Source organism: Bidens hawaiensis, unplaced genomic scaffold, assembly GCF_021521415.1.
Source record: "Bidens hawaiensis isolate Kalapana, Puna unplaced genomic scaffold, B.hawaiensis_p1.1 tig00006555_1, whole genome shotgun sequence".
NCBI classification, from domain to species: Eukaryota; Viridiplantae; Streptophyta; class Magnoliopsida; order Asterales; family Asteraceae; genus Bidens; species Bidens hawaiensis.
In genome coordinates, this window is record NW_027491442.1 from 10,138 (window position 1) to 24,651 (window position 14,514).

The 14,514-nt window shown below is 37.6% G+C and overlaps 1 pseudogene; it reads right to left on the reverse strand.

The window, feature by feature from the left end:
• Positions 1–7,870: 7,870 nt before the first annotated feature.
• LOC143632891 (akuammiline synthase 1-like) lies at positions 7,871–9,317 on the reverse strand (annotated as a pseudogene).
• Between the last annotated feature and the right edge of the window lie 5,197 nt (positions 9,318–14,514).

The window sequence follows — 14,514 nt, forward strand, 5'->3', positions numbered from 1 at the left end:
ATTTTAGTTTTCTCTTTAGAAAAATTGTAACATCCCGAAATTTCAAAGTGATATTAATTATATTACTTACTAATAGAGTGAAAGTTTACTCGGGTTGTCAGGAAATAAATAATAGAGTAGGAGTTGGTATGAGTCGGGCTAGTGTTGGATTAATGGAGACGGGTTAAATGAGAATGGGATTTAAGGGATATAAATATCCCCTAAAACCCCAAAATATCTTCATTTCCCATCATTTTCCTAAAAACACTCCAAAACACACACACCACCTACAACCGCCGGCGGCAGCCGAGGAGAGGGAGAGCGAGGTCCGAGAGAGAAAGAGCGGTTGGTTGTGATTAAGCAAGTAAACGAGATCCCAACAAGCCCAAAAAGGTATGGTTCTTGATTTTTGAAGTTTAAAGATCCAAGCTTTTTAGTGTATAAACGACCGAAAATGGTCGGGAAGCGTAGTGGGTGATACTGAACCATAGCAAGGGTGTTAAAATCGCTCGAAATGCCGATCAGAAACTAAAACAGCGGCTGTCTGGGCAACTTCGCCTTCATCTGGGCAACTTCGCCTTCAAAGCGATGAACTTCGCCTGCAAGCTAAGTTCGCCTGATGAACTTCGCCTGCAAGCTAAGTTCGCCTGATGGCAACTTCGCTGTAAAGTTAAGTTCGCCTAATTGATAACTTCGCTTACGGCCAAGTTCGCCTGAGGCCAAGTTCGCCTGATGACAACTTCGCCTGAGGCCAAGTTCGCCTGATGACAACTTCGCCTAGAGCTAAGTTCGCCTGATGACAACTTCGCCTAAAGCCAAGTTCGATTAGAAAATAAATTAAAAACGATGAGTAAAAGTAAGCTAATACTAGACCACCAGATTAGATCAGGCGAGTATTGATACGTGTAACTTGTACAGTCAGCCGAGCTCAGTTAAAGAAGGGATTTACAGATATCAGAGGAAGAAGCAGAGTCCAGGTGAGTTTCTAGCCCCATTCCTTGTTATGTTTTCGGGGCTGTGTGCATACTCGATGTGAAGTGTGAATACACTTACCTTAAGTGGTAAGTGTATGCTATAGATGTTATACGAGGTATATATTTTATAATGCTTGTCGGTACGTGAACGATCTTCGGATATTGCACGTACCGCCAAGGATAGTAAATTCCAAGTGGTTGATAGTGTGTACGAATGTTATGATGTGACTGGTTTATTACGTAAATACCGAACTGATATGAAGTGTGATATAGGCAGGTAGAGGTAGAGTGTGTTAAAAGTGGCAAGAGTCTAGCAAGGGTGTTAGTGGCATAACGTGAGCGCGTGATAGGGAAAGCCTGTACGTGCCATCGTTATTATGTGTGTATGATTGTTGATGTGACATGCTTATTATGTAAATGATATGAAGTGTGTTGTAGACAAGTAAAGGTAGGACGTGTTAGAAGTGGCAAGAGTCTAGTAAGAGTGTTAGTGGCATAACGATAGTACGTGGTAGGGTAAGCCTATACGTGCCTTCGTTATTAAAGTGGCAAAGTGGCATAACGTTTTACGTTATTAAAGTGGCAAAGTGGCATAACGTTATACGTTATTAAAGTGGCAAAGTGGCATAACGTTTTACGTTATTAAAGTGGCAAAGTGGCATAACGTTTTTCGTTATTAAGTGGCAAAGTGGCATAACGTTCTACGTTATTAAAGTGGCAAAGTGGCATAACGTTTTACGTTATTAAAGTGGCAAAGTGGCATAACGCTTTACGTTATTAAGTGGCAAAGTGGCATAACGTTATACGTTATTAAAGTGGCAAAGTGGCAAGGTGGTAGGTGTAAATAAGAGGCTAAGTGGTAAGTTAAGCAGGTTAGGTGCGAAAGTGTGAATACACTTACCTTAAGTGGTAAGTGTATAGATGTTATACAAGTAACTATTATGAAATGCTTGTCGGTACGTGAACGGTCTTCGGATATTGCACGTATCGTCAAGGAGAGTGATTGTCAAGTGGTTGTTAGTGTGTATGTATTCTATGATGCGACTTGCTTATTATGTAAATATTGTATTGGTATAAAGAGTGCTGTTGACAAGTAGTGGTAGAGTGTGATAGAAGTGGAAGAGTCTAGTAAGAGTGTTAGTGGCATGACGATAGTACGTGGTAGGGTAAGCATATACGTGACTTCGTTATTAAGGTGGCATCAAGTGGCATATAGTGGCATAAGTGGCTAAGCTGTAGGGGTAATTAAGAGGCTAAGCTATAGGGGTAATTAAGTGGTTAAACAGTGGCATGTTAGACAGTGGACTATGTGTCTTCGGATACGTATATATTGTATGAAGTGGTTGTATGATAAGTTGCTTGATTAACTAGAACTCACTCAGCGTAGCTGACTTTTAGTATGCACGCAGGTGAGCTGAATATAGAGTTAGCATGAGGATGACACACGGCATGGATTGAACGGCTGGCATCTGAAGAAAGATGTAAAGATGTTTTAAATATAAAGTTTTGTGTTATGGTATCAAAGAAAAGATTTAATGTTTTGTAACAAATGATTGATGTTTTATATTCCGCGAAAAGTTTTAATAAACTCTGATTTGAAGAACTGTGTTTATGAGTAAATCTGACGCTAAAGTAGGGTCACCGGGTTCGGGGCCTTACAAGTTGGTATCAGAGCAAAGTTCGAGAGATTTAAGCATCCTACATGCTTAGACTCGAACAGAGAATGGGATTTAAGTAAGAAAGGAAAGAAGATGCCAGTTCAAGAATGCCATGTGTCGCTCAAGCAAGATGAGTAAAGGTAAAGTGTATAATTAAATGATATATGTTAATGAGAAAGAAAGGATACGTGAACGGCAGGGATATGAATAATTGATTGTTGAATTGGCTAACTGCTTAAGTAGAACCAACACAAATAGACTCATAAAGGGAAGTGTATAGGACACGGAAAGTAACGTGATCAGCTAATCACAGCCGGCCACTGTGATTACCTGTTAGCCTTGCTATCCTTATACTAAATAGTTCCTTGAGTGATGATGTTTGTGTTGTCCCTTCTAGAATACTGATGGCTGGAGCTGGAGAATTTGTGGGAAACGGGGGTCGCACTGGACGTCGTGGCAGGCCTCGTCTTGTCCGGCAACCCTCGGTAGAAGAAGCTTCCCACACCGAAGATGAAGGAAGCGCCGCTGGAGGAGACCAGAACAACAACGAAGAAGTTCAACTTAGCCCTGCAGTTCAAGCAGCCATTGTTCAAGCTGTAGTTGCTGCTGTGAAGAACCTGAATCCCGAAAGATCTGCTGGAAGCCGTGAACGAACTGCTGAAGGGGCAGGTGGTGATGGTAGGAAGGATGGGGAAGGAGAAAGAGAGGCCTCGAGTGAGGATAAATCTGTGAAGGTCGATGACAGGAAAAGAGGCCAAGAGGGGTGCAACTATAAGTCCTTCAAAGGATGCGACCCGCCAAAGCTGACTGGGTTGGGAGATGCAATTGCTACTCTCCAATGGATAACCACAATGGACAAGAAAATCCGAATTAGCGAATGCCGTCCCGACCAAGCAGTGGGTTATGTCACACACTCATATGAAGATGAGGCCATGTACTGGTGGGAAACTGTCGAACAAAGGAAGACCCGAGAGGAGATTAAGGCCATGAGGTGGGATGACCTTAAGGAGTTAGTGATGAAAAGGTTCTGTGCTGATGTTGAGGTTGAGAGGGCCGAGATGAAATTTCTGAATCTGAAGGCGGACAAGATGACACATCGTGAGTACACCACTGAATTCAACCGCATGTCTAGGCTGGTTCCTGACATGGTGAACACCGAGGCTAAACGGATCAAGTGTTACGTTAGAGGACTTCCCCAGAAGGTCCGCATGTTAGTCAGGGCCAACAAACCCGTTACCTTTGAGTCGGCGGTCGAGTTGGCGGAGATGGTCTATGATGATCTGGCGGCGGATGATGTGGAAGTGGAAGATGGGGAAAAAGGGAAAGGAACTAAGAGAGCTGGGGATGTCGTGGAGCGTGCAGGGAAAAAGACACAGAAGATGGCAGGAAAGGAAGCATGTAAGGTGTGCGGGAAGATGCACTTGGGGGAATGCAAGGCTGGTCCAAATCAGTGCTAACGATGTGGGAGGAAGGGGCACATCTCCCGTGAATGCACCGAGGACCAGAAGTTTTACAAGTGTGGTAAGTCAGGTCACATAGCTAGGGCGTGTGGAGAAGCCGTGGCAGTGGCGGAAGGAAGAGGAAACGCGTGAAAGGATGGTCTATTAACTGCTGAGGAAGTTGCAGGAGAATAAGTGGCATGTCACAGCTGTTTTATGTTTAGTAGTTAAAGAGTGTTTTATGTTACAATTGAACCTATGTTTGTTTAGCAAGCTTGAATAATTTCCTTTTATGTTATGAAGTACTTGTGACTTCTTGTGTTTTTGTATGAACGACCTAGGAATTTATCTTGAATGCATGTTGGTTATGATAAATAGTTGTGTAATGGTAAAGCGTCGCCTTAGGAGTTAGCGTTATTATAGGAGATGGTTCCTCGGGAAGGCGATACGAGACTTGGTACATCGAGGGCTTCATGGACAAGCTACCGTAATAGCTAAAACACATGATCACCGCTCGACGACTACAAGTCAGGAGTAAGAAGGATAACTCAGAAAGCGAAGGCGATTCAATAAAGCGTGTAAATATAAGAAGTTTTCCTTTTATAGGGAATAAGTTAGGTTTCGGGGACGAAACCTCTTTAAGGAGGGAAGACTTGTAACATCCCGAAATTTCAAAGTGATATTAATTATATTACTTACTAATAGAGGGAAAGTTTACTCGGGTTGTCAGGAAATAAATAATAGAGTAGGAGTTGGTATAAGTCGGGCTAGTGTTGGATTAATGGAGACTGGTTAAATGAGAATGGGATTTAAGGGATATAAATATCCCCTAAAACCCCAAAATATCTTCACTTCCCATCATTTTCCTAAAAACACTCCAAAACACACACACCACCTACAACCGCCGCCGGCAGCCGAGGAGAGGGAGAGCGAGGTCCGAGAGAGAGAGAGCGGTTGGTTGTGATTAAGCAAGTAAACGAGATCCCAACAAGCCCAAAAAGGTATGGTTCTTGATCTTTGAAGTTTAAAGATCCAAGCTTTTTAGTGTATAAACGACCGAAAATGGTCGGGAAGCGTAGTGGGTGATACTGAACCATAGCAAGGGTGTTAAAATCGCTCGAAATGCCGATCAGATTCTAAAACAGCGGCTGTCTGGGCAACTTCGCCTTCATCTGGGCAACTTCGCCTTCAAAGCGATGAACTTCGCCTGCAAGCTAAGTTCGCCTGATGAACTTCGCCTGCAAGCTAAGTTCGCCTGATGGCAACTTCGCTGTAAAGTTAAGTTCGCCTAATTGATAACTTCGCTTACGGCCAAGTTCGCCTGAGGCCAAGTTCGCCTGATGACAACTTCGTCTGAGGCCAAGTTCGCCTGATGACAACTTCGCCTAGAGCTAAGTTCGCCTGATGACAACTTCGCCTAAAGCCAAGTTCGATTAGAAAATAAATTAAAAACGATGAGTAAAAGTAAGCTAATACTAGACCACCAGATTAGATCAGGCGAGTATTGATACGTGTAACTTGTACAGTCAGCCGAGCTCAGTTAAAGAAGGGATTTACAGATATCAGAGGAAGAAGCAGAGTCCAGGTGAGTTCCTAGCCCCATTCCTTGTTATGTTTTCGGGGCTGTGTGCATGCTCGATGTGAAGTGTGAATACACTTACCTTAAGTGGTAAGTGTATGCTATAGATGTTATACGAAGTATATATTTTATAATGCTTGTCGGTACGTGAACGATCTTCGGATATTGCACGTACCGCCAAGGATAGTAAATTCCAAGTGGTTGATAGTGTGTACGAATGTTATGATGTGACTGGTTTATTACGTAAATACCGAACTGATATGAAGTGTGATATAGGCAGGTAGAGGTAAAGTGTGTTAAAAGTGGCAAGAGTCTAGCAAGGGTGTTAGTGGCATAACGTGAGCGCGTGATAGGGAAAGCCTGTCGTGCCATCGTTATTATGTGTGTATGATTGTTGGTGTGACATGCTTATTATGTAAATGATATGAAGTGTGTTGTAGACAAGTAGAGGTAGGACGTGTTAGAAGTGGCAAGAGTCTAGTAAGAGTGTTAGTGGCATAACGATAGTACGTGGTAGGGTAAGCATATACGTGCCTTCGTTATTAAAGTGGCAAAGTGGCATAACGTTTTACGTTATTAAAGTGGCAAAGTGGCATAACGTTATACGTTATTAAAGTGGCAAAGTGGCATAACGTTTTACGTTATTAAAGTGGCAAAGTGGCATAACATTTTTCGTTATTAAGTGGCAAAGTGGCATAACGTTCTACGTTATTAAAGTGGCAAAGTGGCATAACGTTTTACGTTATTAAAGTGGCAAAGTGGCATAACGCTTTACGTTATTAAGTGGCAAAGTGGCATAACGTTATACGTTATTAAAGTGGCAAAGTGGCAAGGTGGTAGGTGTAAATAAGAGGCTAAGTGGTAAGTTAAGCAGGTTAGGTGCGAAAGTGTGAATACACTTACCTTAAGTGGTAAGTGTATAGATGTTATACAAGTAACTATTATGAAATGCTTGTCGGTACGTGAACGGTCTTCGGATATTGCACGTATCGTCAAGGAGAGTGATTGTCAAGTGGTTGTTAGTGTGTATGTATTCTATGATGCGACTTGCTTATTATGTAAATATTGTATTGGTATGAAGAGTGCTGTTGACAAGTAGTGGTAGAGTGTGATAGAAGTGGCAGAGTCTAGTAAGATTGTTAGTGGCATGACGATAGTACGTGGTAGGGTAAGCCTATACGTGACTTCGTTATTAAGGTGGCATCAAGTGGCATATAGTGGCATAAGTGGCTAAGCTGTAAGGGTAATTAAGAGGCTAAGCTATAGGGGTAATTAAGTGGTTAAACAGTGGCATGTTAGACAGTGGACTATGTGTCTTCGGATACGTATATATTGTATGAAGTGGTTGTATGATAAGTTGCTTGATTAACTAGAACTCACTCAGCGTAGCTGACTTTTAGTATGCACGCAGGTGAGCTGAATATAGAGTTAGCATGAGGATGACACACGGCATGGATTGAACGGCTGGCATCTGAAGAAAGAAGTAAAGATGTTTTAAATATAAAGTTTTGTGTTATGGTATCAAAGAAAAGATTTAATGTTTTGTAACAAATGATTGATGTTTTATATTCCGCGAAAAGTTTTAATAAACTCTGATTTGAAGAACTGTGTTTATGAGTAAATCCGACGCTAAAGTAGGGTCACCGGGTTCGGGGCCTTACAAAAATAATAGCTAAAACAATATTAGTTGTTATTGATTCAAGTCCATTTGTTTATAAATTTCATAATAATTACATCGAAACATAAGACAAGCGGACAACAAGCTGCACCCACCGTTAACCTTTTTGAATATGATGAAAGTGTATATTTTTGTCTGAGATGGATATAAATATTATCTAAAGTTACTTTTCTCTTTATATTCCTTTATTTATATTTATATAATTATATGTTATTTGATTGGTCAAAAATGTTTTCCATAATAATTAGGGGCCGGTGCCTGCATTATTTATTATGATTACGTATCTATCTCATTTTTCTTTCTTTAAATAAGAACAGGTTTGGTAAATACTTTTTCTGTACGTAAAAGATAACAGATATACTATGTAACTTTAACCTGATCGATCGCATTTATGTAGTATCGTTAGGATTTATTATATGTGTAACATTTGTGTTCATGCTCGTTTGTTTAATGAAACATACAAAAACTTTTGTTCATGTTTAACTTCCCCCTAAACAGTTAATTGGACGTTTGGTTTCTTTACACCAATAGACTAGAATATAACTTTATAACCCAAATCAAACACCTGTTGGGTTCATTCCAATGACTATGCATGCTTTTATTGACACATAAAATCAAATTCGGTTAATGTTGGCAAAACGAAAGCAGTTCCTTGTCATTTTGAAATCTTTCCTTGTCTTGTGTTTTCAAAGTTACCCATGCTTCAATACCATCTCCACTGGGAGTATCCATAAGCACGGAACCAGTTTGGTTTATAGATCTAAATGTTACACCTACAACCGCGGGATTTCCCCATCCAAAATCGACGTTGTTGTAAGGCAGCCCACATAAGCTCGAAAACAAAAAGGATCTGTTGGCAACATTTTCTAAATCTTCACTCATTAATCTTGACACAACCGAATCAATGCTTTCACGAGCCAATTGAACATTTTGGACTCGTTCAAGTTTCATCTTCTGTTTTTTTATCTCAGAAACCACCACACTTAATGAAGTTTCACTTTCGTGGCGCGTCGTGACCAGCATAGTTGTGACGAGGTTTCCAAGGGTAGTTCGAGGCAGCTTTGGGACAAATATACACATATCGACTGGATACACAAAAAGGATGGCTTAAAATTAGATGATGCTTGGGTGGTTGCTGCCAATGCGGTTTTGTACATTAGAAAAGTCAATACTTCAACCCGAGTAAGATTGTTTAAAGACAGTGTTGATCCACCTTCGACAACCTTATTCTTGAGTTCGCTTAATTTTGAGTTGGGGAACACGAATTTTCTAGTGACAACATTGACACACCTTCTATTCAAAACCGCAACTTGAGACGCACAAAAGTTGGTGGTAGCAGGGTGTTGAATGAAATGAGGATTAATGTGCAATACCTCTTTGTGATCCCTCGAGCCATAACGTGCCACCAAAGCCCAATGACTAACGAACGAGCCAAGAGTACAACCATCACCAATTCTGTGTGACACAGACACTGCGACGGCCATTCCACCACACGCAAAGTGATTGAGTTGAACCCCAACCAGACTCTCCTTATAAGGAGAGTTTTCCCACAACATGTCATCAACAAAAAGTTGGCCAACAACGTCATCGTCTTTACTTATATGTTGTAACATGTTTAGTCGCCTATCGGTTTTTGCTTCAACAAAGACAACTCCCTCATCGTTACAATCGACGTAAGGGGTTGTGGGAGTGTGTATCCTGCCAGCAAACGGATAGTATCGTGTTAGGCTATGTGACAATGACAACTTCATCTTCCGGGCTTTCTCTTGAGGGGTTAGGCTGCATATAGTTTCATTGTTTGGGTAGAAGAGAACTAGTGGCATATAGCTAGATGATTGCCATTGATCAATCAGGGAAAGATTATAAGTTTGGAGATGAGATGGGGTTGGAGATGAGGGCTTGATTATTTCTCTAGAAATAATGGTGTGAAGTTGCCTTCTTACAATTCCTAGGGTCTTAGCTATCATCATCTTCATTTTAGATATCTAATAATCAAATCTATATTTTCTATGCATACATGGTTATTTATAAATAGGAAATTAATGCCATGCAATGGTTGCATGTTTAATTTTGATTTTCTCTCTAGAATTTAAGTCCTAAGTTAGTAGAAATTATTTAAAGCCCAATTCACATACCTTAACATAGTTTTGAGATTAAATACATTTTATTCATAAAATGAAAACAGTGAGAACCAAAACAGTGAGAACCAATTTGTTGTTATTATTACACTTGCTTTTATAATTGTTTGCTGTCGTTTTTTGTTCGTATTTGCTGATTTTCGATTATGAGACATTATAAGTATTTGTTAATTTACATTTTGTTGTTATTATTAGGTTTTTTTTTATAAATTTATAAGTATTTGACTATTCGCTGTTATTATTTTGTTACTGCTTTTGATTCTTTTGTTGTTATTATTGGGTTTTTTTCGTTGTTATAATAAAACATTGCTTATATAGATTGATATTGTAATTGATATTGTTTTCTATGTTCTTATTTTTGATAAATTAGTATTGTTTCCTACGTTCTCATCTTAAGATTATTTTGTACATAAACTTCCCCCTTAACATATGCCTCTCTAACCCAACAATAATATTATTAGATACTATATAACATAGAAAAGTTTTTACATGTACATGCCATGAGATATCAGACCCTTGCCAAAATCGATCTGAGATTAAACTCGAAAATCACTGATAAAATGTTTGCTTTGCAAATAGAAAGACCGTGAAATCACTACTGCTTTTTCTAACAAAGTTTTAATGCAGCATCTCATTCTTAAAATGGCAAGATTAGAAAACGCACTCTTTTCATAATCATATTTAAACAAATAATATATATATATATACACACACGTTACATGTAATTACTTTTAAGAGTATTTAATACAATATATCAAGTAAAGTATAAACACATACCGTTTGAAATTGATCTATTTGTATGCATATCCAAAAATGCATATTGAGATGATATAATTTAACTAAATATATATTTATTTTAAACCATATAATTTAATTAAAAATCACAATTAAACATCATATTTCTTTAAATTTGTTTCTCCTTTTTAAATAGCTTATACGTTCAATTCTCTCATATTTATCTCTATTCAATCAAAACAATATTAAAGCTTTGAATATTTCTTCTCTATATCTCATAGCCTTAATTTAATTTTGAATGCTAATTCGTGAAGTAAATGGTGAGCCTGAACAGTAATTAGAGAGGTGTTTAATTTTCTGAAATATATATTTGAAATGGAACCTCTATTTGCTTAAACTATTTCATTTAATTATCCATGAATTAACAAATATAATTGAGCTTTTTCTCCTTTATTTCTAAGAAATCACTTAAATAAAACATCAGTTGTTGAGGCCTAAGCAACCATGGTCACTCAACCTAGCGTGTTTGGGATTTAGTTTGAAAATAATTTATTGGTTTATTGGTTTTTTTCCAAAAGCAATAAGTTAAAAAATTGTTTGGCTATCACAATAATCTTTCTTATTTTAGCTTTTTGAAAGAGTTGAAAAACTGTTTTTTAAAAGCCATAAACTCATGCTTTTTAATATGGCTTTTTGGTAAAGCCAATAAATCAATAAACTGTTTTGAAACCCAATCCCAAACGTGTTCTAAATCCCCTACTAACGCTACTCATTCTTACTAAATCCGATATTCACGCCAGCACCACCGTGAAACATTGTTACCCCATCCACACCTTTACTTGAATATAAGGAGGGGAAAGGCATAATCACCACCACCAACACAACATGTGTACGTAAAACCTATAAACGTACAAACAACCCTACCAACCGCTCAAACCATCCTAATTATTAACTCTGGCAATGTAAAAATAAACAATTTACGAATCTCACAAAGTTACATATATGTAACTAACAAAATACATATTCAAGATACATATGTAACTAGAAGATAATGAAGCTAATGAAACCCCAATAAATGTTATATCATGCCTTGAAAAAGTTGTATTGGACCTTTTATCAAGGGTTGCATTCCAAACAGTTGCATACTTGCATTAGGCCTAATGTAATATTTTCAAGGCATAATGCAATCTTTTTTTGAAAGTGTTTGCACTTAATATTCAAATGCTAATATTTTTAGTGTGTTACTTTTTTATATTCTGCAACCTTTTTATTCTTAATTAAAATGAAAAAAGAGATGATACGTTTGATGTCTTAAGTTGGTGAAACTTTTTGTTCCGTGTCTCAACTTGCTAGATATGTTTTGGAGATGTTGATCTCAGTCTTGTATCGATGTTAGCTTCTAGTACCAGTGGTAGGGTTATAGACTATAAATACAGAAGCTCTGATTACACAAAATACTGTTAAGTCATTAATTTTTGTACAAGATTGGCTACGAACTAAAGTAACTTATTCACAAGATTTTCAAGTTCATTTAGTACAATTAGAAGACTTGGTTGATAGTTTAGGGTAATAGAAGAAAGTAATAATACTCTTAATCTTTTTAATATCCTACTTATACTGAAATATTAATGCATGTATCTTTTTTCTTTGTAGTTTGTCAACAGAAATGAAAACAGAAGACTTCTTCATTTAAAATGAATATTATAATTAAATTTTCATTAAACCTTTTTTATTGTTCAAATTAAATCATTTTTGAACTTTTCCTCACTTTAACTGAATTTTTTGGTTCAACGTTTGTTATCTTATTAACTGTATTTAACTAGTGCTTACCTGGCGCGTTGCGTCGGGACATGATAAAACCCCAATGTTGAAACCCAGGTGTTGTAATACCCCGAGTGTTACGACGGTCAGTCGACTTGAATTTAGACATTATCGGTTATGCTCGTTAAGGTATAGAAATCGTTGGTAAAACCTAAGCGTTAAACCCAAAAAAAAATAATTTTGTCAAATTATTATATAAAAAAAATAAAATATTCAATGGTTATTTGGTCGGCAAACCCGTGCAGTGGTAAAACCCAAACATTCCAGGGCCTTGAGTGGTAATTCGACACTAATTCGGCCAATTTAGGTTACTTTTGTTACGGTACCGAAGCTAAAAAATGGTAAAAATATAAAACTTGAGGTGGACCAACGGGTGGCGTCGGTCGGTAAACTTGGACGTTGGTAAAACCCGAGCGTTTCCGGTCACGGTCATTAACGTTGTGAGTCTACGTGAATTTGGTCTATTATGTTCGTTACAGTACCGGATCTAAACAAAAAGACAAAAAGAAAACAAAATGATAATGACCAATACGGTGCCGCAAAATGGTCCAATCGGCACTTAGCAGCACCAAACTTCCTAATTATTATATGTATAATAATTGAAATAGAAGCTCAGTTTGTAGTTAAAACTTGTTTGGAATAGTACTCACCAGAGCAGTTAAGTAGCTTCCAAAATACAAATAAGCACCTCTTAGTAATTTGAAAGCTTTGCTACCAAAAGATTTATTATATGTGTAATAAGTTCTCTTGATAACTGAATCTTTTGGCCTTTGAAAACAAACTTCTACAAAGAATCCATCATATATGAGTACACATGGACCATTTTGAATATATATGGTCATGGACTATGGTTTTGAATATATATGGTCATGGACTATGGTACACACGGACCATTTTGCATGCAAGTTTTTCAGCTAAGTGAAATGTAGCATTTGTATGGCTATTAGAACAAACCATACATGAGAATTTTTTAAGAAAGAATAATACAAGAAATTTCACATCCCAAAAAAATTAGAGTATTTAATGTCTATTGCACTAAATGTTGAATATCTAGTTAGCTCATGCTCACACACAAACTCTATAGTTGAATTATAAAATAAATTGTTACGATTAATCGTTAACCACTCCTATCGAGATGCAAATTGTCATGTCTACATGAAGGAATATTACCACTAAACAAGTTTAAAACCAGCTGCTAATTATGAATATACAGTGCGTCAGTGCCTAATACAACTAGTATCCAATATTGCACCACAACGAACCAAAATTGGACTAAATAAAAGACTTGGTATGTATATTGGCCTTAACTCCTAGTCATTTTCTAAGTATATGTAGACATTGATAAGAGACTAGTATATAACACAATATGCTGAGACAATATTTACAGTATTAAGGAGATAGGAATATGAAAAGACTGGTAAATAACATAGAATGCATCTATCAAGTTTTGACCCCGAAGTGTTGAATGTAAATTTAAAGTCCAAAAGAGCGAGTGCAATTGTAAAATAGCAAATGAATTACTTTATGCATTCACAAATTTAATTGCTCGAACTAAAGTAATCATAGAAAGATATATCACCATACAAAAAAAACGTGAAAAACAATTTGGTTCAAATACAATACCCACGAAGGCCTAATGAGCATCATAACGCAGTTGGTGCAAACCCGGAAGTGGTTACATCGATAAGATGTTTGATAGATCTCATAAGTGATTAAATTCAAAACACCCACAAAATGTTATTGATAAATCCCATAAGTGGTTAGATGCAAAAAATGCAGAAGTTGTTATTGATAAACTAAAGAAGATGTTACATACAAAACATTTTAAAGAAGTTATTGGTAATACCCTAATGTTTCAAAAGAGACTGATTCATTTCTGTAATATAATGATAAGACTCCATAAGAGTTAAGTGTCTCACAGGGCTATCTCCGAGATGTGTTAAAATTATGGACTGAAGACGAAAAAAAAATTGGGCCTTAAGTTAAGGTTTTTTTTTTAAACATTTAAATTTTTAAATGAGCTCCTTTGGTTATGATTTGGGCTGTGCAAAAAAAAAAATTTATGTCACAAATAAGATTAGAACTCACAACCTTTTGGTTGAGGGTCATACGCAATTGCCACTACACCAATAGTGGTTGTGTTACTTTTTTTTAGAACGGCGACTTGCTTGTATTTTAGGCTATCGCACTCTCCAAATTTGGATTGTCTCGATGCCCCACTCTGGCCAGACTATGTTGTCTTAACCGAGCCTCCGTTGACTTCAGAGTTTGACTTGGGCGTTCCCCGGAAAACCATACCACCAACTACTACTTGACAATCGTTGGCCACCACAAGAGCATAACTCTCTGGCTTAACACACGGTGGGACGTAAACCCGGGTGGGCTCACGATTCGAACTGAAAACCTTTGCACAAGGCCTAGCTCAAATCCTTCATTGCCAATATCCATCCAAATGTAACACAAGTAGGATTCAAACTTGAGTCTCCACTGGAGAACCCAAGCCTCCTACCATT